The sequence below is a fragment of the Thunnus maccoyii genome, chromosome 23, assembly GCF_910596095.1.
Source record: "Thunnus maccoyii chromosome 23, fThuMac1.1, whole genome shotgun sequence".
NCBI classification, from domain to species: Eukaryota; Metazoa; Chordata; class Actinopteri; order Scombriformes; family Scombridae; genus Thunnus; species Thunnus maccoyii.
Window position 1 is genome coordinate 18,037,574 of NC_056555.1, and position 22,451 is coordinate 18,060,024.

The window sequence follows — 22,451 nt, forward strand, 5'->3', positions numbered from 1 at the left end:
CCATTCTGCTGGGCTGAGATAAAACATAACACTAAAAAAAAGTTAAATAATCAATTCCAAAGAAATGCCTTAGTATTAATCTAGAGCAGACTGCAAGGATGGTACCTCCCAGAGGATTGCAAGATGATTTGCAAAGGGATTTAAGAGATGATTCGCAACCTGTGAAAAAGTTATATACCAATATTTTCTAAAATACAAATACTTTATCATGTTTTTAATTCCTTGTTAAATTTGTACAATGAATATGTGCAACCTTGAGGCTTCATTCATAATTATAAAGTAAAATAGAGAGAAATTACTCCCTACCTCAGTCAATATCACTGTGCTATTGCAATTTGTGGATGCAATTTTGTTTTGGCAGACAATTTAGAAAATTTTGACTAATTTAAAGAGACTGTAATCCTGAAGTCAGACAACACCATATTTTTGTCTTTTGAGATGATCACTGTGTGGCGTGTTTAATTCGGTATAATGCTTCTGAGCCGCGAGGGGGTGATAGTCATGGTTACAGATTCACTGAAATGAAATGAGACAATTACTCTTTCAGTTTGCTATGACAGTTATGCGCTTTGTGCTCCTATGTGGGTCAACATAACAAACACATCACAGAAATTGTCAAACTCAGTTAGAGAATTCTGACATAATCGTCTTCTTGGGACGACATGAAGTGTCCCAGATGCTGCGTCCTATGACACACCACGGCATAAAGTGAGCAATATGCTCTACAAAGCCAAAAGTCTATATACACTCGGTAAAAACTGAGTGAAGACTGAATCTGACTTTTTGACATCTGTTTTACCTATATATATATATATATATATATATATATATATATAAATAAATATAAATAGTCAACACTTTCAAACACTTTCTGTCACAGAGAAACAGACAACTACACAACTAAAGCAAGAGAGCTATCAAGTGAAAGCTAGCTTGTGAGCCACTGCTAACCTTAGTTAAAGCTAATTTTACAAGGCTGTTTGATTTTTCTCCAGATATTTGTTAATTGAAAAACACACATTTTGACAAAATGACATCTTGGTAGTTAATTTGTTGCTGCACACAACTAAATAAGGCAGTATAGCTAAATCCGAAAATGATGGAGCTACATTTAGCTACAGTAACGTTAGCTTATATCAGTAACTGGCTTTTCAGCTTTTGACTCTTGTGGAATTATGTGGTTTGGTGTGATTTAGATACCTTTAATCCACAAATACATTACATTGCAGATGATTTTATTATATCGCATTAAATATTGTAAATACTAATAGAAGACAAGCAGACGAAACCTAGAAAAACAGAGATATTAATCCCTTTCAACTATCGAAATTAGTGCAGTATCTGCATTTTATATAGGTTCTGTGGCAATTATTTCTTTGGGTTTAAATACTTGAATACTTTACCTAATTTTCTCAACTTAACTGCTTCTGTAATTACTGCTCTCTATCTTTAGTGCAGATTTGACACACCAAATTTTCAATCCTGACGCCCTGCTCTGTCAGGTCGGGTCATTATCAGGCTGATGTTATGTAGTCTAAATTTGGCATACTGTACACACCACACACTTGTTTTACCCCATGGGGGAATGTAGTAAATTGTGGAGAGTAAACTACAGGGCATGGGGTCTGCGGTGGCTCCCTTTGCCTCATTGCATATGCAGTGGAGTCCTAATTCCCTCAAAAAAATGGTTAGACTTTATACAAGTTATCATTACATGCAAATTTTGAAAAGACAAGAAAAACACGACATCTCCTAACACATTTATTGGCTTGATTTGAAAAGCCCAATTCGTACAACTTGTTTTAAAATGTTACTTGTAATCCTCCAATGGGATTATGACGATCAAGAGTAATAATGTACTTTTCACCTGTCGTAAAACCCATGGGATGTCCCACAAATTAATGCCAGAATGTATAAGAGGGATGTCAGATTTGCAAAAGAAATGACGTATTAAATCCCTGCTTCTCCATGAGCCACTAACAGAATTTTTAGACAGAGAGCAAATAACCAACACTAATGTCTGCTTAACCTGTATTTTTTTGTGATATTCTTTGAGAAATATCTCCTGCTCTTTGACTTCTCGTAAAAGTAATTTAAGTTCACCCAAAAAATCTTCTACTATGAACTAACAGAGAATATCATTCCCATTCACTTCTATCTTTTATAGTACAGCGAAAAGGAACCTCTCTAACAAAGCTGCCATGTGATGTTTTGAACTCCATCTCTTGACTGGAGCTTTCAGATACTGCCCCAGACATGTATGATTAAAAACCCAAATGGCATTATAAGAAAAGGTCCAGCTAGTTGCTATCAAGATTATTGTTAAATCAAAGCACAGTGGAATTTTATCTAATATCCTTGTGGAGGATTCTTTGGAGCTTCTGATTGGCTGTAATGTGCAAAGCTACCCTTTGTATGATCTTCACCAAGTGTTTATTCAAATCTTATCTTCTCTGTTGCTGCATAACCTTTGCTTCATTCTCTCTGAAGCTTTCGTGCTGAACTTTTAGCCCAAATCTTTTTCATCCTTTTGTGAAATTCTGAGCTTGAGCAAGAAAATGATTTCCACTGAAGAGAGGATGAACAGTGTAAAAAGCACATTTTCAATAGCATGGATTTGATAATCTGATAGAATGACTTTCTATAAATATGCAGTTGAGGGGTTTGTCAAGGGGCGAAGACTAAATTGGACTGCTTATCATTTATGCTTGGTGAAATTTTAATGAACAGATAGAGGTCTGAAGTTTAAACGTTTTTCTGGTCCATTTCAAGTCTCTGACACTGTACATTAATGTTTTTTTTAATATTAAACCTATTTGTCAGAGACCATGTACACAAAACATTAATCTCAAGCAAAGACTTTCCAGCTGCAGTCCCTGGAAAGGTCAACACAAACACTACAATGAGTCATGTATCACATTTTTGCATTGCTGTTCTGATGGTTGAAAGACTTTGATCTCATATCAGCAATATGCTCATAGCCCAAAAGCTTGAACAAACACTTACTTATGTTAGTTGCTATATATTTTAAGTTGATTTTCCCTCAGTAACAGCCTAACGCAATGAACATTTGTGCAACTCAAAAAAGGAGGTGCAACGATTGAAAAAAAAAAAAAAAATCCAATCTCTTATTCTCATGTTTTTGGCGGCAACATCAAAGAGACTTCTCAGTGATTCTCCTGTTAGAGGAAATGTCTGGTTACAGCCTGGTAAAAAAACATCAACAGCTTCAAGTGCAGTGAAGCTTCAATCTCATTACCATAACATCATTGTATTATGATGATATCTGTGCAGAGATCACGCTGTGCCATTCAAATAAATTAATAAACATGGTGATGGTATCAAGCAGTGCGATTGCATAAGTCATGAAAAAATGCTGCATTAGGAAATATTATGACTACGAGTGATGGAAGAATACATTTGTTAATTAAAGTAACACTACTACAATGTAAAAATTCTGATATGTGAATGTACAAATACGGTTTGTCTCAGTGGTTCTCAAACTTTTTCACATCAAAGACCCCTAAACTGACATAAATTAGACCACAGACTCCCATTTGATAAGATTTGTTATCACCAGGGTCACTCATCTTTTACTTTTAGATGTTAAAGTGTATGAAATCCATGATCAAAATAGTCATGCATGCTGCCATTGTGTTACTTATGGATGGAATTATAGTGAAAATAAATTATTCCCCTTTTTGCTGGGGACCCCCTGGAACACCCTCAAAGACCCCTTGGAGTCATCATACAGCTTAACATCAGCTTAAGTGACAAGTATGTTATGTCCAATGATATCGCTCAGTGTTATAATGTGTCAGAATGTGACAGTACCAATGGTTTAGTCTTTCAACAGAGAGCTCAGTTCATACTAAGCACTGGCGAAGAGTAACATAAGAGACTAGGCGATGGAGATGACGTGTCATAGCCATAAAAATTGAAGATCTGAATTCTGAGCAGTGAGATGTAGACATAGTCAAAGAGATTGTATGTAAAAAGATATGTCTCTATTCCAAGAATTGAAGAAAAGGGCTGGAACAACAGGAAAGAAAAGAAAGTACAAAGGAAGTACTCTAAAAAGGTAAAGAAGGAGATTGTCCACTGACCACTATAAACAGCAGTTGGATGTGGAAATAATCAAACCACACAAAAGGTTTTGAAATGGCACTTGAAGCGGAACTGCTGCTGGACTCCCCGTCCACTGGCAATTAATATCTAGAGAGCTTAACAAAGATGTGGCGATGATGCTAACACAATGAAAATAGCCCAAATATGATAATCATAGGTACTATATTGAATGTGAAGCCATACAGAACAGCTGATTCATATTCACATGGGAATGACATCTGAAGGACCTCCAACCACATGTTGGACAACAAATTATTCCAAATTATTGTTTGATTAATAGTATCAGCGTTAACAGTATTTTAATGTTGCAGTTGGTTGGTTATATACTATTGGGAAGTTTACAAGATGATCTTATCTTTTGAATATGCAATCTTAATTTGCCAGTAGTGGAGTAGAAAAGTTAATTGAAATACTCAAGTGCAAGTACATCAAAATTGCACTTTTCTTGAATATCAGACCCAATCTTTGATACTGTTTATGGCTGATATGTAAACTCATTAGTTAGCTTTCTGTTTTGTAGTTTGCTTTATCAGCGGCGGAGTCTGCCTTTCTCGCACTGAATTCAAATAGCATGCAGATGCCCAAGGGATTCACAGGAAACAAAGCATGCATATATACGGATCAAAATTTGGAGCAAAATAGCCAGTGCATGTGCACATGGCACTTAATTTGTGCACATGCGCATATGTCACATAATGACATAATTTGGAAGAGCAGAACAGCCAACACAGGTATTTCTGGTATAAGTATAGCTACAGCAATAATAAATGATAAAGAGGACATCAAATTTTCTGTTGTATTTCTGATACAGTAGCTGCTCGAATAATGTGTAATTTTGAATGGAACTTTGGGACCAATGCTTAAGATGTGAGATTAAGATGAAGAAACGGTGATTGGCACAGATGACTTGTCTTTGAACCAACATGAACCTTCACAGCTTGAGAAAAAAAAAAAGAGAGCAATGACAGACATTGTGATTGCAAAACCCCTTGTGCACTTTATCAAAATAACCTTGTAAAAATCCTTTGGCGGTTTCCCTAATTAGCGCTGTTAGCTCTGAGTGCTGCTGTGTTGGGATGTACTGCAGTGGGAGAGGACGGGAGGAAGGCAGACGGCAAAGCAGATAGCTAAGTAAACTCTCTGGTCTAATAACGGGATCCCTCTGCCCTGAGGTTAAACAGATCCACTAATCACTCTCTTTGTTTGGTTTCGGTTTTGCATTCATCCAGGCGGCACCGAGAGAGATGGACGTCTGTGCCTTCGCCGCTCTGCTGTTTCTGTATCTCTCAAACTGAAAATGTGGCTAAACATGTGGGTGCAGAAACATCCAACCACTGAAAATAGGAGCAATGTTCATGTTAGTCAAGATGCAGATTTAATAAATGGCGACACTTGTCTTTGCATGTTCAGTGCCTTGTAATTAGGATTTCTTGATCGATCAAAACAGGCAGTTTAGCGGAAAACATTCACCAGCAGACCATGCATATAGATCCATCATGTATATTGAAAGCATAAGTCCCAGATATTCTAAAGAGATGCAGAGTCAGTGGAAGATTGATGCACTGGCCTTTTAAATAGGTTGACAGCAAGCCTCTCAGACAGTTACATAATCAAGCCTTTTTCATCCAGACACATGCACCCCTGCTGGGATGTTGGGTAATAGCAGACAATGAAGAGTCAGTGTAGATGTCCACTGAGATCTATGACCAGGTTCAGACTAGAGGAAAGCAACCCCTCTCTCCTCCCCATCATAATGCTAATGTTGCAATAAAGCAGAAGCCCACACTTGCAGGGCCTGGCAGTTACAGTCAGGGGACACCAAGTATGAGGAAACTGCATTACAGACGTTCCCTTCAGAGTATTTAAAAATGGAAACACTGGAAGGCTTGTTTTATTGCTTATGCTTTCGATGAGGTCTTTTCAAAGCGCTTCCGACAGTTCATAGCAGTGTGAACATGTTTTTGTTATAAGACAGTTAAAACTGCACTCCTAGGGGAATGTGGTGGAGATGCAGGAGTCATCAAACATAAAACAGCAATTTCACAGAGAGGTATTCTGAGGTGAAGTTGTGATAATTGAAAATGTGATATGAATGGTTTAATCTATATGGATATCAAATCTAGCTTGGCATGCACCTTTTCTCATTTTCCATAACCTGCATGCCACATCTTTCTTCGGAGTACAGTTCTCTACTTAATGGAATTTTACTATACTGCTATGCGAAGGTGGCCCACCGTGAACCATATTCATATTAAAAGCCATCTGAGGAATCGTAAAATGGTGGAAGCTTTAGGCACTGAGTCTGGTCTCAGTGTCAAGTTCAACATGGGATTACTGTTGATGATCCTCTGTGACATGACGTGACATATTCATTTGTTTTAGGGCCGCCCTCGTTATCATCTCACTAATTATTTTCTTGAATAATTAACCGATCATTTGATCTGTAAAATGTCAGAATATTGACAAATTCCTGAAGCCCAAGGTGATGTCTTAAAATGTCTTGTTGTTTTCTGACTGACAGTGCAAAACCCAAAGATATTCAGTTACTATCACATGAGACAAAGAAAAGCAGCAAATTCTCACAACTGGGATGCTGGAACTACAGACTTTTCTGCATTTTTGCTAAAAAACAAACAAACAATTAATCGATTATCACATTAGTGGATGATTCATTTTCTGTCAAATGAATTACTCAACTAATCTTAAAACAAAAGGAAAATATATAAGAATATTTAAAACATGAATAGAGTCCAATATTTTAAAGTGGCATAGAATAAAATGTGACAAAAATGATTAAGTGCAGTTACAGTTCTATAATAATTCACTAATACACACAGACAAAATAAAAATACAGAAGAGAGAATTAATCAAAGGCAAATAACAAGCTGACTAAGTAATATCTTCAATCAGAAACCACATCTAAATGTTGACTCATTCAGATTGCTCTGTACACCTCCACATTCTCTTGAGAAATACAAAGTAATAAAAATAATAATAATCATTTTTTTTCCTCAGGAAGTTTTGTGTCAATTGGTGGTGTGTTTTTTTAAAATTGTTGCATTAGGAAGATATCAAGGTTTAAATAGAAGCATGTTTTGCAGTGTGTTTGCCCTAAATGACAGGTGTCTCTCTAAAACTTCCCATTAGAAGTATAGTATATAGGTGATTTTTACACATGCTAAGTCTATTTATATTTTTCTGACATCATTGGATATCAAATATTACTTACTTATGCTGATGAACAATCACTTTAGAGATCTCTTACACCTTTTATCTCCAACCTGTTGCCAGTCTTCTGAACGTAAAGTGAGACTGACCATCAGCAGTCAACAAATATGCTATGAAAAAAAAAATATTTGAGAATTATTGTCAGTGAGACATAAAATAACAACAGAGGTTTTCTATTTGAGCTCCATGGTGCATAAATCTGGGAGATAGGTTTCAAGATTAGGCAGGCCATTCTGGTGTGTACTAACACATATCTACAAAATGTGTTTTTAGTAGTGTAATCAGATGTAAATGTGATTTAGTTGGCAGCCAAGCCAGCTCTAAGGCATCTAATTTAATATGTATCTTCAAGGTACCGGATTGTGGGTGTGAAAACAGAAGAATAAAGAACTAAATCAGATTGTCCACACAATAATTGAGATAAATTAGCTGAATACAGCTAACCCAGGCACAAGATGTAAAATCTGTGATATTTGTGCAGGTTTTTGAATAGCCAAAATTGCACAGAAATTATAGTCCAAGCTGCTTGAGCTAAACCTGGCAAACTAACCAACTGACAATCATCCTCCAGCAAGTGATAAAGCTCATATCTTTATCTTTACAGGGCTTAGACACATTTTAGGATTATATGGTCCACGCCATGGCCAAGCAGTTCAGCAAGCATGTTCTCTACCAAACGTTCAGTGCTCCACAGTGATGACAGTCTGCTGTATGGGTCGGTCACTTTATTTAATAAAAGTTCCCCCTCCCAAGACGCTGAGGTAATTCCAGGGAGATTAAGGTGATAGAGTGTGGATAAAGACAGCCGCCTGGGTCAGGCTGCGCCCAGGGAGAACATACACTGTTCTTTATAACCTTGATGGACATTTTCACTGTCACACACAGTAGGTCCACTGCTTGGAGGAGCAGAGAAACTTATCTTAGGTCATGCAACCCTACAGCCAATCACTGTGCAGTATATCTCATCTGTATATGCTAAGCCTTACAGCACATTTATTCAGATTTTTCAGATTTCCTCACGGGGAATTAACTGCCTGTCGGCAAAGAAGATTGCAATCCATGTCCAAAGCTGCCTATTAGATATTTTAAACCCTTATCATCATCTGACAATTTTATGAATAATTTTCATCATCTTATAATGCAGCAGAATTGCTAGGAGCCTTCAAATCCTCTTCCTACATGATTAGGGAACACTGAAGTACACTTATGTTTATGCAATGTCTGATCAGACTAACAGCTTTTCCTATTAGCATAATAAATGAATTAGAGCACCAGAAACAAAGATCATTAGGCAGATTTTTACCATGGGGAAATCATTTGGACAATGTATTGTCTAACAACATGAGACAACACAGCAATGTGTCACACAGCCTTGACATGTTTCACTGCCAGCTTTTCCCAAATCCTTCATTCACTAAAACCCTGATGCTGTTTGCATTCTGGTGAAACGACCTTCATTTCTTCAAGGCAGCTGTTTCGTTTCAAAAGTGGAGGCTCTATGATTTCTCTGGCATCCACGGGCTCTGTGATTAGTCATAACAGTGGATGGCATGCTGCAGACAGTAATGGTTAATGTGTCCGTGCAGTGACATGCCATAAACACAAGTTGTTATCATGACACTACATCTCTTCACTGGCGCAGACTGACTTAGTGTACTAAACACTGTAGCCACAGGGCTTATACCTTTTATCAGCCTCTCCCGTCTTTCCCTCAACTTTCTCAGCTCAAGTTATTTCTCTGCCTGCAGTTCAAAAGCAGGTGGGACATTGTTTTACTCTTGCTCTTCACATGCTAAAGACATAAACAGCGGCTTGTTAAGAGTTGTGCATAATAAGAATGCATGGATTTGTTAAAGAGATTTTTAAACTGCTTTGGTTCCTGCAAGGTTTTCTTGCTGAAATTTGCATTTAAACATGAGGTGTGCCTGTTAGTGGCTCATCTGGAAATATGAGTGAGAGTGCTGCAGCACTCTGGGTTAATGGTCTCCGAGGTTTGTGGCTTCCATACCGGGTGCACTCATATAGTGAACTTAGGCCACAGTAATTTACATCGGAGGCGGTCAGAGCCACCATCATTTTCTTTGATTGTCGTGCGGGATGTGTACATTATGCATATTGGGTGTTACAGGTCCATAGGGATTGAGGACTGTATAATTTATATAGTGAAGACTGAAACTTAAAGGCAATCTCCATGTTGCTGCTGTACCACTGAAACTGCGTCACTGACTCCTGACCATAGATAACCAGCCCAGTATCACAAGGAATTACATTCGTATTCAATGATTCAACTGCACACGATTTATGTCAAATGTCAGCAATACAAGATGTAGATTAGACGCGCATTAGAGAGCGCATCCCACTTTCAATGCAGAGTTCATACTCTGTTACATTCTTGCAAGAAATGTTGGCCCTTTTTCTCCTTTTCTTTAAAACAAACACCAATTTTTCCCAACAAAGTAATTGTTTTAGTTGCCTAACTGTAACCATAGATTCTTTTCCACAATCACAATTATTCCCAAACCTTAAAGGAATTGTTTGGGAAATGTGTTTATTCACTTTCTTGCCAAAAGTTAGAGGTCAATACCATTTTCATTTGTTGAATAGGGGGACAGGGGACTGTTAGCTTAGCTTAAAGATGGGGAAACCACCTGTGAAACCAAAATGTGTTGTTTTTTGTACAGATAAACGTTAGAGATATAATGTGTTAATGAGCTTTAAAGATGCTGGCAGAATGTGAGTAAGTATTTTCCAAAATGTTGAACTATTCCTCTTACCATACAGCAGCTGCAATGTGCAGATACTGTAGAAATGATTTTAAAACTTTGCCGTTGAATGTTCAGTAGCATGGTCACTCTACATATTAAAGGGTTTTGCAAAGTTGTCCAAAATCAAGGTTCTGTCTGGTGATAAGAGCTGGGATGACATGCACTATATCACTTGTGACCAGTGCTAATCCCATTTTTTTTCTCTTGTACAGTGGCCATGGCTATTAACCATGAAGCTGGAGCAAGACACACCCGCCGCTTCCCTCTGTCAAAAAAAAGCCTCTCTGGTGCTACATTGAACACAGACTCTCCAAATATGCCATCCAAGTGTGAGAAAGCCCAACGGACTGCTTAACACCCGCTGTAAGTACTAACACACTCTGACTCTGCAGTGATAGCTTCTCAGTGTTTACTCAGGACACTCACACCAAGTCAAACCCCCAAAAGAGATAAACTCATCCTCAGCTCTGATTTATGAATGAGTCATTTCCAAATTTTGGCCCCTTTGCATGAATATTGTAGTGAGTTATAGCAGCTGCTCTCTGTATGGAATATGCAATTACATTTCTTTAATTCTATTTGAAAAGTGTTATGTCTGTCTTGACATATAATTCGCTCTACTCTGGGTCGACGCTCTCAATAAATTTTAATTTACCAATGGCAGATTGAAATTTATGCACACGCAAACGACATCTTTACATAATGCATAACTCCTCTGAAGCAGAATCACCTCACCAGGCCTGGCAGGTAATATTAATTATTATAAATGTATTCAGCATACATGGGAGATAATGTCTTCATTATGCATACAGGTAAAATGTCCAATGCTTAGTAAAGTCACATACAGTAATTTCTGGTATTTTTTGAAGGTACAGTACACCTAGCATTTTGTGTACTGAAGTCCTAAGATGACTTAATGCTAATGGTTTTATTCTTGCAGCATTTTTACTGTATGACACATTTTTTTAAATTGCCAATGGAGTTACAAGAGCTTGTCGTACATCAATAGACTCAAATCTGGACTATGACGTAAAGACTTGTGAACCCTCATACATGTATTATGCTGAAGTCACACTGAGACCTTGAACGTAGAGATAGTATAGTGCTCAGGCTGAGTCATACGGTTTTCGAGCACTAAGGTGGGTGAGGCTAATTGCATGAGGAAAATTCTGATAATTTCAGGTAAGTGGTCATTCATAGTAACACATACTAAACTGAAGGAAGAGTGTGGTCCTATGATAGCGCTACTGTTACAGTGTAGTCCTTTTCAGAGATGGAAATTATGAATCACTTCTGATTTTAATCAGTTCATTCAGTTCAGTTCAAAGATTCAATATTTTAAAGCTGCACTTACTTATCAATAGTTTATATTAAGAATGGATCAAGTAACCACCATGTGCAACGTGAAAGGAGTCACCTGCAGTATAAACCTACTGAGAATTATAGCTTCTGCAGTCCACCTCAGCTCTACGGAGCATTTTAGTGTCTTCCAGCCATTTTGGTTTTACGGCTCACAACTTCACTGTTTTGGTTCAGTCTCACTGTTCTCATCAGCCTCGTTTCCAGCCCTAGCAGGTAGTTGTTTTTAGCGAAAAATCTCTGGTAAACAGCAGACAGACAGGTAACTGTTTGTTAACATGTAACAACTTTGTATGGTGCTACAGTATATCAGTGTTGGATGCATAGCTGGTTCTGCTGCCCCCAAGTGGCCAAAAAAAAATTATGAATGCAACTTTAAGCTAAGTGATTGCATTGCCGTTCAAATGTGCATCCGTGTGCACATGAATAAGCAATTGCATCTCTGATCTTAATGCTACAATGTAAAGGGGCTGCTTCTGACTGTCTTCAGTTCAGACTTGGATCATAAGTTAGTTTGCCCTATTAGTTAGTTAGCTCTATTGTTGGTTCACATGCTTTGTTCAGTTTGTTTTAACCTTCGACCTGCAACAGAGTTATCACATCATGATGAATTCTGCAGATTTAGCAGTCTTTTAACCTTATATCGAGGCTGAGCTGACTATGGCGCTTTCAGTCACCAAAGACTGGAGAGCCAATGCAAAAAGCCTCTGATTTGGTGGGTTTTGATACACTCTGCTTGAATATTCAGTGATTTGGTGGGAAATCCTCCCTATCAGTCTCTCAATTAAACATATTTGATCAGACAGGAGTATATGTCTGAAGCTGTGGATCATGTTCAGAAGTTTCAAAGGCCATCGGAGCAGGTGTCACTCTGTCATGGCAGACGATCTCTAGAGACAAAAAGAACATCATGTATAGCAATGTGCGAGCACTTGATATCAACAACCCCACTTCTCTCTCTGGGAGTGTGTGCAGACATTATCAGCAGACATGGAATCTGCACGTACACACGCCACTGTTTGATGCTGTTCCACCAAACACACTGTCAAGAGCTCTCCCTCTTCATCATAGCGATGCTGTCCAGAACCATTTTTCAAATGGAGTTGCAGCTCTTTGAACTGAAATTGTGTGTAGATGTATGTTTGTTTGTGTGCATATCTGTCTCTCTCCTTTGCATGAGAGTTTGTCTCTTTGTGTTCTCCTGTCCAAGTGACTGTATTCTTATCTGTCGTACTGTTTTTTGAGTGTGTGTTTGGGCACACACCACCCCCAAAGGACTATTAGGTCAGTTTCGTGTCAAGCAAGCCAAATCCCTGGCACAGATTAACAGTAAAGGGCAGCGCCATTCCTTTGAGGGCAAGAGTAGTGGGAGCAGTTGCATCAATTAGGGACTAGCAACCTGACCACCCAGCTCTACACTCACTCTGGCTGGCTCAAGACAACAGAGCTGACACACATGCTCAGACAGATAGGCACACACGGGGATGCAATTGCCACATACCCATTCAACTTGGTAGCTAATACATATGCAACACAGCACCAAACATCATCCATTAGCTGCAACAGGGGTCTGAGCGCACTGCTGGAAGTGTCAAATATGCATGAGGGAGTGGAGGTCTGTGTCTCATAATCCTCGAGGCAATTAATACAATCGTTTCCAGGGCCAAGCACCTAGATGCACGTATCAAACCTTTCTCTGGGCTTGTTGAATTTTTTAGGTAGACTAATTTACAGGTACGTTGTCCAGAGGCTCGGTTTTATGGATTGGAGCCGTCTGGAAGCCGACGGCAGGCCATACATTGAGAATTGTCCACAGTGATATATGAGGCTGTGGGGACAACATATTCAAGACAGAAAACCCTTCTGGAAAGGCTGTGTTTAAAGATAGAAAGCTTTCTCCTCTGCTAATTGTATTGCAGCTCTAATGGAACAGTGATGTGATGTTTGATTCGTTAAGTAGAGGGTTAATTGTTTGATGGTGACAATCAACACAATAATAATACACATTCAGTCCTGCAAGTGTGTTGCTGTTTTCAGAGAGATAACTTTCTGTTGTGACTTGAACCATTTCTCTTTCACACCACACAAACATGGTATTTGCAGACTTAACTGTCATAAAGAATCTAATTTTTTCTTCATACGCCCAACTGTTTTCATTGCATTGCTGTTCCTGCAGAAATGCTCTTGCAGAGCGTGTCGTCGTCTTCAGTATATTGTAAAGCATTTAATTCTGCCTCGGTTTTTGTTGTTGCTTCTGCAGATGTTTTTAGCCTCCAGTCAGATATTGATTGAAATGTTCAGCCTAGTGTGAGGAGAGGGGGGCTGGTATTCAGAGGCGTTCGGTTGGTGGGGAAGCACTATTGATTGCACTTAAAGTGACAAGATTGAGGAGGCCCACTTTGACACGTTATCCCTATTGCCGCCAACAGACAAAGTGCGGGCCAGAGGAGGAGTGCGGATTGATTTCTGTGATCATGAATGGCCTGAGACCTATGAATCAGTCGTCCAAGCTATGCTGCTTGAATATAAGTCAACAATTTTTCATAATGCCGCGGTAATGTAAGGACTGGCAGCCTATTTGATTGAAGAGGACAAGTAAATACTATGGTAATTAATAGGCCTCATGCACATTGTGACAAGCTGAGAAGTCCTCACAGCTCTGGAAATAATAATCCAGCGTGTAAAGCACGTAGACTGGTAGTATATTTGAGAAGGCAGGTATTGCGGGCCGCCGGTTCAGGCATCTATGGGATTTTGTTGTGCATAATTCACTGGCAAGCCATGAAGCTGATATAGCCTCTCCCCCTCTTATGATCATCCATCAGGTAAAATTGCTTTCTTCTAACATTAGGCTGTCAACGAGAAATAACAAATGTAGCCATGTAGAGCAACACATGATTACAGGGTAATAATGCCCCGAGGTCAGAAGAATGTGACCTCATTCAGAGCGGCTTGTTGAAAGGAGCAAGTGAAATACTGGTCGTGTTGCGAAGAGTCACCAGGGAATGGCTCATCTTCATCTGAGGTGGCTACAGTCAGTATTGCTGTCTGTTTTTTAATCATTGTAACTGCATGTTTCATTTAATTAAATATATATAATTTGGAGCATGATGTTCTTAAAAGGGAAAACTTGGAGAAGGGGAGCTCAGGGAAAGGTTCAAAAGCACATGAGTGCAAGATTGAAGGTCTACCTCATCACCTTTATTTCTGGTGGGCTCTTTGACCACTGTTCAGAAACATCTCGCACCGATAGTGAAGGGCTATTTCAAGCTCTGCATTTGCTCTGATTGATATTGTGTAAATCCATCAATATAATCTTCCAGGAAATTGCAGAGGCATTTCCAGAGGTCTAATCGAGATATGGGCACACTCACAGACTGAGTAGGAGTTTGAAAGGGGAGGAAAATTAAGGAGAGGCAAGACAGATGGAGGAAAGACCTGCACGGCTCAAGATGAATATTTTGAAATCTGGCACATATAAGAATAGAGACAAATGCCCAGAGCGTGGTGTTTTTGAGGAAAGGGAAAGTACGAAATGAATAAGTAAACAACAAGATACAGTAATTGATTGAGGGAAGAGGAAAAAAATTTGACATGCTTCAGTGATCTCAGTTTCTTCCAACCTAGTGTTTCCCTTCTTGTATGTCGCCTGAAGGTCTCTGGTTCCATGTGCTGCATAGCCAATTACCCATGAAAATAAGAGAGGAAGGCCAGTTGCAAGTGATTAACACACACCAAACAACAAGCACCTTCTGGATTCAGATGCAGAAACATGGATGCATACAGAAAGGCAAATGTAGCTCAATATTTAGTAAAGGATTTCTATGATGGAGCTTAGTGCTATAGCTGTATTAGAGTTGGATTAGAGCTGCGTTATGTCATTATTTTTTCACCTAATATTTTCTTAAGCGACAAAATATGAGAACAACAATAATTTATTGGACGCTTTGTTTTTCTTTAGTTAACATACAGTGAGTGTCATAACAGGAGGCTCTGTGCAAGCAAATACATCATAGCAAGTGTGTACGTGCATGTGGTAGTAGGGGGATTAACTGAATTGTGAGGTCTAGATGGTATTGTTCTTTCCAAGGAAGGACTCAAAGGACGTTTTAATGAATGGAGCTTGGGGAATGCAGCGGGATAGGCTGTCACAGCGGAAGGGGGGAAATGCTGTGTTTCTGATTCAGGCTCTGAATTATTGGTGAATATGGCTACAACTGTCTCACTTTGGTTAATTACAATTATTTCAAGCTTTGTACAGATTTTTATCATTTTGGTTTCCAGCTAATTTGATGTATAACAGAAGAAAAAAAAAACATCAAACAAGTGGAATGCTACAATGTATTCAATGCTTTCTGTTGCAGTGAGACTGAAAGACGTGGCTGAGAGGCATGTTCTTATTTGATGAGTTAGATGTGACAGCCGACTCTGCTCAGCCTTGGGTAGCTAAGTGTGTATGTGCTTGTAAAAATGTAATACTGTAGCGAATGAACAATGCAATGATGTGCAAATATATTCTAATAACTTTGTAGTGTTTAAAATTCTGTATTTGATACATTTTATTTGTTACCTACATTTTTCTCTTCCTAATCAAAACGCAGGAGGCATTGGGGAATTTATGTGCATATATACATCTTTAATATTATGAGTATGAATTTCTCTGACATGCTAATATATTTTAATCATCTAAGGATTTCAGTGATTCAAATGAGCAGGTTTTGCAGCCTGGTGGGATTAGCGCTGCTTCGCTAAATGTGTGTAGAGTAGCTAAACGGATCCTGTGCAAATGCTTGTACACTTGTGTATGTTTTGTGTGTAACCACCTGTGTGTAATGAGCATCTGACCCTGCATGGATCATTTCCCTCCTTGGTTTTAATTAGGTTGTAAATGTCAACATATGAACCATTCTCTTCCGCTGTCTGAAGCATGTGTGCAGTGTTTGCTGTTTGCTTCGCCGGACGAGGGGCTGCTGTTCATCTTTTGTCACATGTTGGCTCGTCGGACAATTAGAGAATGTGAATGACTCAAAGGCAGGGCCAAGAATAGCTGCCTGAGGCGTCTCTCACTTCCTGACCTCCATTCCTCCCATCATGCATCACAACAGAAGCGGGAGATGTGCGTCCTGGCAACCACCAATTAAGGCCACATATCCTTCACATGAGGGCTATTGCTTAATCAAAGCTGTGAGAATAATGAGCTAAAGTAAACAGTAATTACTGGAACCAGGCCATTGATTACAGTTCTGTCTCTGACTGGCCCTATGGGAATTTCTAGGCAGGGGAACATCTCCAAATATGTGCTTGATAGCGACATGTGACCTTGTGGCTTGCAATAAAATCCATTTACCTTGCTGAATTTGCGTAAAGTATTATTCATACCGCTTTCAACTGCACACATGTTGCCACATCCAGTTGTATTGAGGCATGGAGATTGATGATGACTCCTCGCCACTAAGCATATATTCACACTCCACCATTTATTTAGTGTGTGATGATAAATCTATTCATGGTGCCCATATCGGCAGTGTGAATTATGCATGTCATATAGATTTGTCCTCTATATAAAGATGTGGGGAAAGACATGAGCATGCAAGCTGCCATCACATTATATGGAGAGATCAGCGTGGACTTGAGAATAGCTGATTAGTGGAATTTATTCCAAACTGGGACATAATTTAACCCTAATCCAAGAGCGAGAGGTCAATCACAGTGGGTTAACAATATGGGTCAACAGCACAGACAGGAAATTTGTTCTTTTGAGTGTTTATTTGTTCTATGAGACTGTCCTCAATTGGAGGTTTGTTTGACTGCTTAGAATAACCTGTGGTTATTCTTTTCGACAGCAACCTCCTGGGTCATGCAAATGACTTTCAATAGCACACTGTAGGTGGAAGAAGCAAGATGTTACACAGCTACAAAAAGACTCATGTCTTGGTGCATTCAGATTAAATATAAAGCAAATTTTCTCCCCGCATTTTCCTTCAGACCCCTCTCCTTTTTTTCATCTCTGTACTGTATGTTCATGAAATTGAGTAATACAGCCTAACCCATTTGCCAGACACAAGCATCAATATTCTGCAAAAACCTAGATTATAACAACCTTTTGTTTAATCCAATATCAATGTTTCTGAAACGTCAATGACATATGCACGTACAGTATATGTGCACATGGCCCCTATGGTGTGGTAATGGCTAGGGAAGGTTTGTAGTTATAAAAAATAAACCATAGTTAAGATCTGATTGAGGTTAGGCAACTAAAAAGCCTAATGTCAGGGAAAGATCAGGCTACGTTTAATAAAAATAAAGCCAGATAAATGTTGTAGGTATGTGACGGATATGTCAGCCTCCTTAACCTCCACACCCTTACTTTCCACCTCGCTAAATAGCCTTTAGCCTACTTCTCTTATTGGCACTGAATGCTGGCAGTAGAAATAAAATAGTAAGGTGCGAAATCATCCAAAATGGATGAAACTCCTAAGATACTGGGCTGTACAGCCTCAAGATTTCACCTGTGAAGGAGAAATTTTCACTCAGACCCTTCTCCATTCCCCTGTCTCTGTATGTTCATAATACTGAATCATACAGCCTTGGGATAAGCATTAAACTTTCACTAAATCACTAGATCATTTTCAACTCTCACAAAAGCGTCTTTGTCAATAACCATATTTCTTTCCATTGACCATGGATGCAATTGCATCGGCTCTGAAATTCACTTTTTGTGTCAGCAAACCTTTTGGAGGAGGTCAGGGTGGATCATTGGGTGTACAAAGCATGTGACTTATGAAATAGGGTGTTGGATATTTTTCTTTGACAAAAAAAAAAAGTAGTTTCAAGTGCCTGAACATAACCACCCTTTAACCATAGATGTGCCAAACCCAAAAATGATCATATAAGTAAATGGTCAATTTGAAGGGCACATAGTATATGTTCTTGTTTGCTATATTATTTTCCCTAGAGTGCATTGGTAACACTGAAGCACACTACTGGTTACAAGTTCTCTGAAGTTGTTAAGTGAAGTTTCCTGTATTCACAGCAGGAGACTCTAACATGGCTCGCCTGAGAGATGCTAATTTAACCGCAGAAAGAGACACTACAGCTATAGTCACCTGATTGTCTTTGGAGGGTGTGTGTGTGGGGGGGTTGATGTTAAAGCAACCAGAGAAGGACATTAGTAGTGTGTCAGTCTAAACAGCACTCTTGTCGTACTGTAATGACAAAAAGGTATTGAATTATCTGTGTACGCTGTTTGTCTGCAGGGGGGGTAAAGGGCACTCGTAATGGGTGGCTGATCGTGTCTGAGCATTAGCAGTGAGAGCACGATAAGGCAGCTCTCTTAGTTCATTACCATTCATCACAACTAATATCATTAGGTAGAATAGATACTCTCACAAAAGCCACACATTACCTCTCAGTACACACACATTATATACTGTACATAATCTTCTATTACAAGCCTTTTTTCCTTCCCACCAAGTCCTTGACTGAAAGTTACTCAGGTGCCAGAATTTGCATACATGTTAGAGCCAGTCAGTGTGTGGGTAACATGAAAAATGCAATTTTCTGGGTGACTTCCCACTCTTCAAGATGGCAGCTGTGCAAGAGCAAGAGAGAGGGAGCGAGCATGCCACCTGGAATTGCATTGCTGCTGACATTTTTTATGATTTTTTACTGCTGGTGCAAAAGGTTTAAAGTTTGTTATTGAGCAGGGTCTAACCTCAGTAAAAGAAATACTTTGCCATAAACTTTTTCTATCAGTCATTCCTAAACCTGGAGTGCTGGACAATGTACTCACATCAATAGTAAAAAAAAAAGTATGTGGCTTCAAAAGGGGGCAGCCTCAGAGATAATCAGGATAACTGGAGAACTGTTTTAATGGTGGCAAAATAATGTCATTCTCAGTTATTTATCAGGAGGATTTTGAATAAGTTATTTGCAGCATGTTTGGACATACTTATCATCCAAACATGAGATTTGGATTTTGTTGTGGAAGTGGATTTTTATGAATTTCCATTTTCTTTTCTGTCGGTGGGAGCTCTGTTCTCCGTGGAGAATATGACTGAACTTTGTCATTTCGAAATTTCAGGCTTGTCAAGTGAATTACTAATGTCACTTAAAATTTCAGATACCCTGTTTCAGAGGTCATGCCAGTTTAAATGTCCCACAATGGCTCCTTCCTCAAAATAATGCAGGGAGGAATCGAGTTCAACCAAAAGAAACAAAACATCCGCTCTCAGTAAGAGAGGGAATGGAAAGATGTGTTCCAGGGTCACATCTGGCTCCCTTCAATTTTGTATCCAGATATTCATCCATGTGAAAAATTCACATCCTCCAAAGGGTTTTATGATCAACCACAGGAGTTAGAACACTCTCTGAGGTTGAATAAAGCAATTTTTACAACATTTTCTTGCTCTATATAGACAAATCATCAGCTGCCCAAGTTAGATCAATGTTGTGACATGAATATAGCCCCATGGTGAGTTTCAACCATGTCCAAGATGTTCAATTTATGACATCTCTCACTCCTGTGAGGGTTTCGATTCAGCACATCAATAGCGCTCAGTAATTTCTAAATAGAATGAATGAGTGGTCAGTGGGGAGTATAGAAGAAGAGACGACCGACTCAGCCACAAGAAGCTCTCTGTCCTTGTCGTGCTGCATTTTTAGTGACAGGATTATTCCCGGCACAGTGACACACAGTAAATGTAACAGTCTCTTCGTCTTTGCTCTCTGCAAGGGGGCAGGCTCTAAGTGAACTTCTGAAACACATTCATGTGAATAAAACTGTAATGAAGTGGCCGCGGTACAAGACTTTTAACATGGTGCTTTTTGAATTTTCAGTGTGTGATTTATGCACTTTCCATATGTCTTTCCTTTCAACATAGCTCCTGTACAATCCTCTAGCTGTATAATATTGGCACACAGCACCAAAAGGGTTTAAATCTGCAGCCAGCGAGTGTCTCAGCAGGACAGTGCCCAGATTTGGGCAGGGAGAAAAGGGTACATGTCTCAGTCCTGAATGTGAGGTGTCAGTATTTGATTAATGCCTGACATCATTGTGCGATTCGACTTGGGCAGGCTGATAAACTGAGAGAAATTGCTGATGGATGGCCACCTTCCTCTGAGATAAGGCTCATTTCTCTCCTTGGCACATAGGCAATACAGAAACTAGAGATTTCTATTTTGACATTAAAGACCTTGTGTGTATCACATTGGGGATCGTATCAGCTGTTGGTCCATTGCAACAATGGCCTTGACTTTGTGCGCTCTCTCTCATGAAATGGTTTAGACGCTGGTTGAGGGACAGGTGTGTGCAGCGTTCAAGACACAGATTGCAGTTGTTGCAAATAAGCCAAATGATAAAATGCCAGATACTGCAGCACAGGTGATAGCTCATCTAAGTGGCAACCTAGTCTGCAGTGAGGCCTCAAAGTGCCATATGGGCACATTAAAGATTAATCAATTTTTTTTATGTCACATAAAAACATCGCTCCCTTAACATTTAGATGTTAAGATGTTGCAGCAGCAGTGTCTTGATTCTAAAGTCTGAACCAATAAAGATCCCAAAGTTTTAAAAAATGCATTTAACAAACTAGTAAAACATTTTTACCCTGAAGAACTAGTTTCTCCAGACTGACAGCTTGGATATACATCTCACCTAAATCATCAGCTGTCGATTGTATCGTATGCATATAACCTAATCAATACTTCAGATGGATGATGATTAGGACAGCTTGAGCAAATGGACAGGTGATCCATTATGTGTGCGCAGAAAACAGACACGTCCTAAATTACCTCTCGCATCCTATTTCACCGGCTTTGCAATCTCGCACGGCACCAGGGAGAATTTTCATGTTTTCATTAGAGAATTCTCTGTTCCTACTATTAAAATACATGGACCTCATTTCCATGTTCCCACTGTACATATTATAGTCACTACAAATTTATCTCAAGAGGACACAACATTCACTTCCATTTACCCTAAGGGTATGCCTGTTAGGAAGATTTACCATAGCTTCCAGGTGCCTGCAATTGATTTGAGGTAATTCCCAGTGGAGTCAAGCAAATGAAATGTCAACGTCTATGTCACATGTGATGAAAATGAATGGTATCCCACATGGGAAAAGACAGAAGAAAGAGAAGAAAGTGAGAGTCCAGCTTAGTTGACTATCATGTGTAGTGAGACAGGGCTTCACTCATTCAAGTAAAATCTTGAGACTAGACCCAAATTATAATAAATGTTTTGTAGTTCATATTTGTATATTAACACTGGATCAAATGGCAACATGTGTCGCTTGTAGTGACAAACCCAGTAAGAATCAACATCCAACTCTGAAGTCCCATTCAGCTGAGGCACGTTTTATTATCTTTTAGATATCTTTTACATTTAGAATACTTCTTATGAAAACTAATTTGCATGAACTGACCCTTTAAAACAAGAACCTGCTGTTACTGAAGAACACAATCATTAAGCGGTACTCCAGTTGTGAACCTTGTGAGTGTGCTTTGAGCTGGGAGGGGGCATATTGTGTAAGGCTCACTGGAGTTCACCTTTTCTAATCTCTGTCATACACCTTCCTCATCTTCTCACTGTAATTATGGGCTACATTCACCATGGTTGATTAGGCGGCCCTGGTAATCGCATTAAGTAATCCTACTACTGAATGGTAGCAACAGGACATTGTTCGAGAACTTTTTCTAAGATGCTTAAGCTGGCGGCGTGCCAGACATTGAACTTATTCCACTGCTCTAATTTTCTCTCTTGCTACTGAATGTCAGTTCACCTTGATCTGGTCTCTTGTAGCGTCTTTATGAGCTTAGTGCAGAGTAGTAAAAAAGGGAAAGTCCACATAATATTACCATAGCTGTTGCAATGCACTTCTGGGCATGTTTTTGTTTTCTTGCCGATTCCGATTTTTTAAAAGTCTGACCTGTCGATTCTGATTTTCTTTCTTTATATATTTCCTTTCTTTA

At 39.1% G+C, this 22,451-nt stretch overlaps 1 protein-coding gene across 1 annotated transcript in view; it reads left to right on the top strand.

Annotated features, from left to right (window-relative positions):
* Nucleotides 1-22,451, top strand: part of chrm2a (cholinergic receptor, muscarinic 2a) — a 71,304-nt gene that overhangs the window by 20,268 nt on the left and 28,585 nt on the right. Inside the window, exon 2 of the mRNA XM_042403704.1 lies at nt 10,334-10,484. The gene's annotated coding sequence lies outside the window, so the exon portion shown is untranslated. The remainder of the gene's footprint in view (nt 1-10,333; nt 10,485-22,451) is intronic.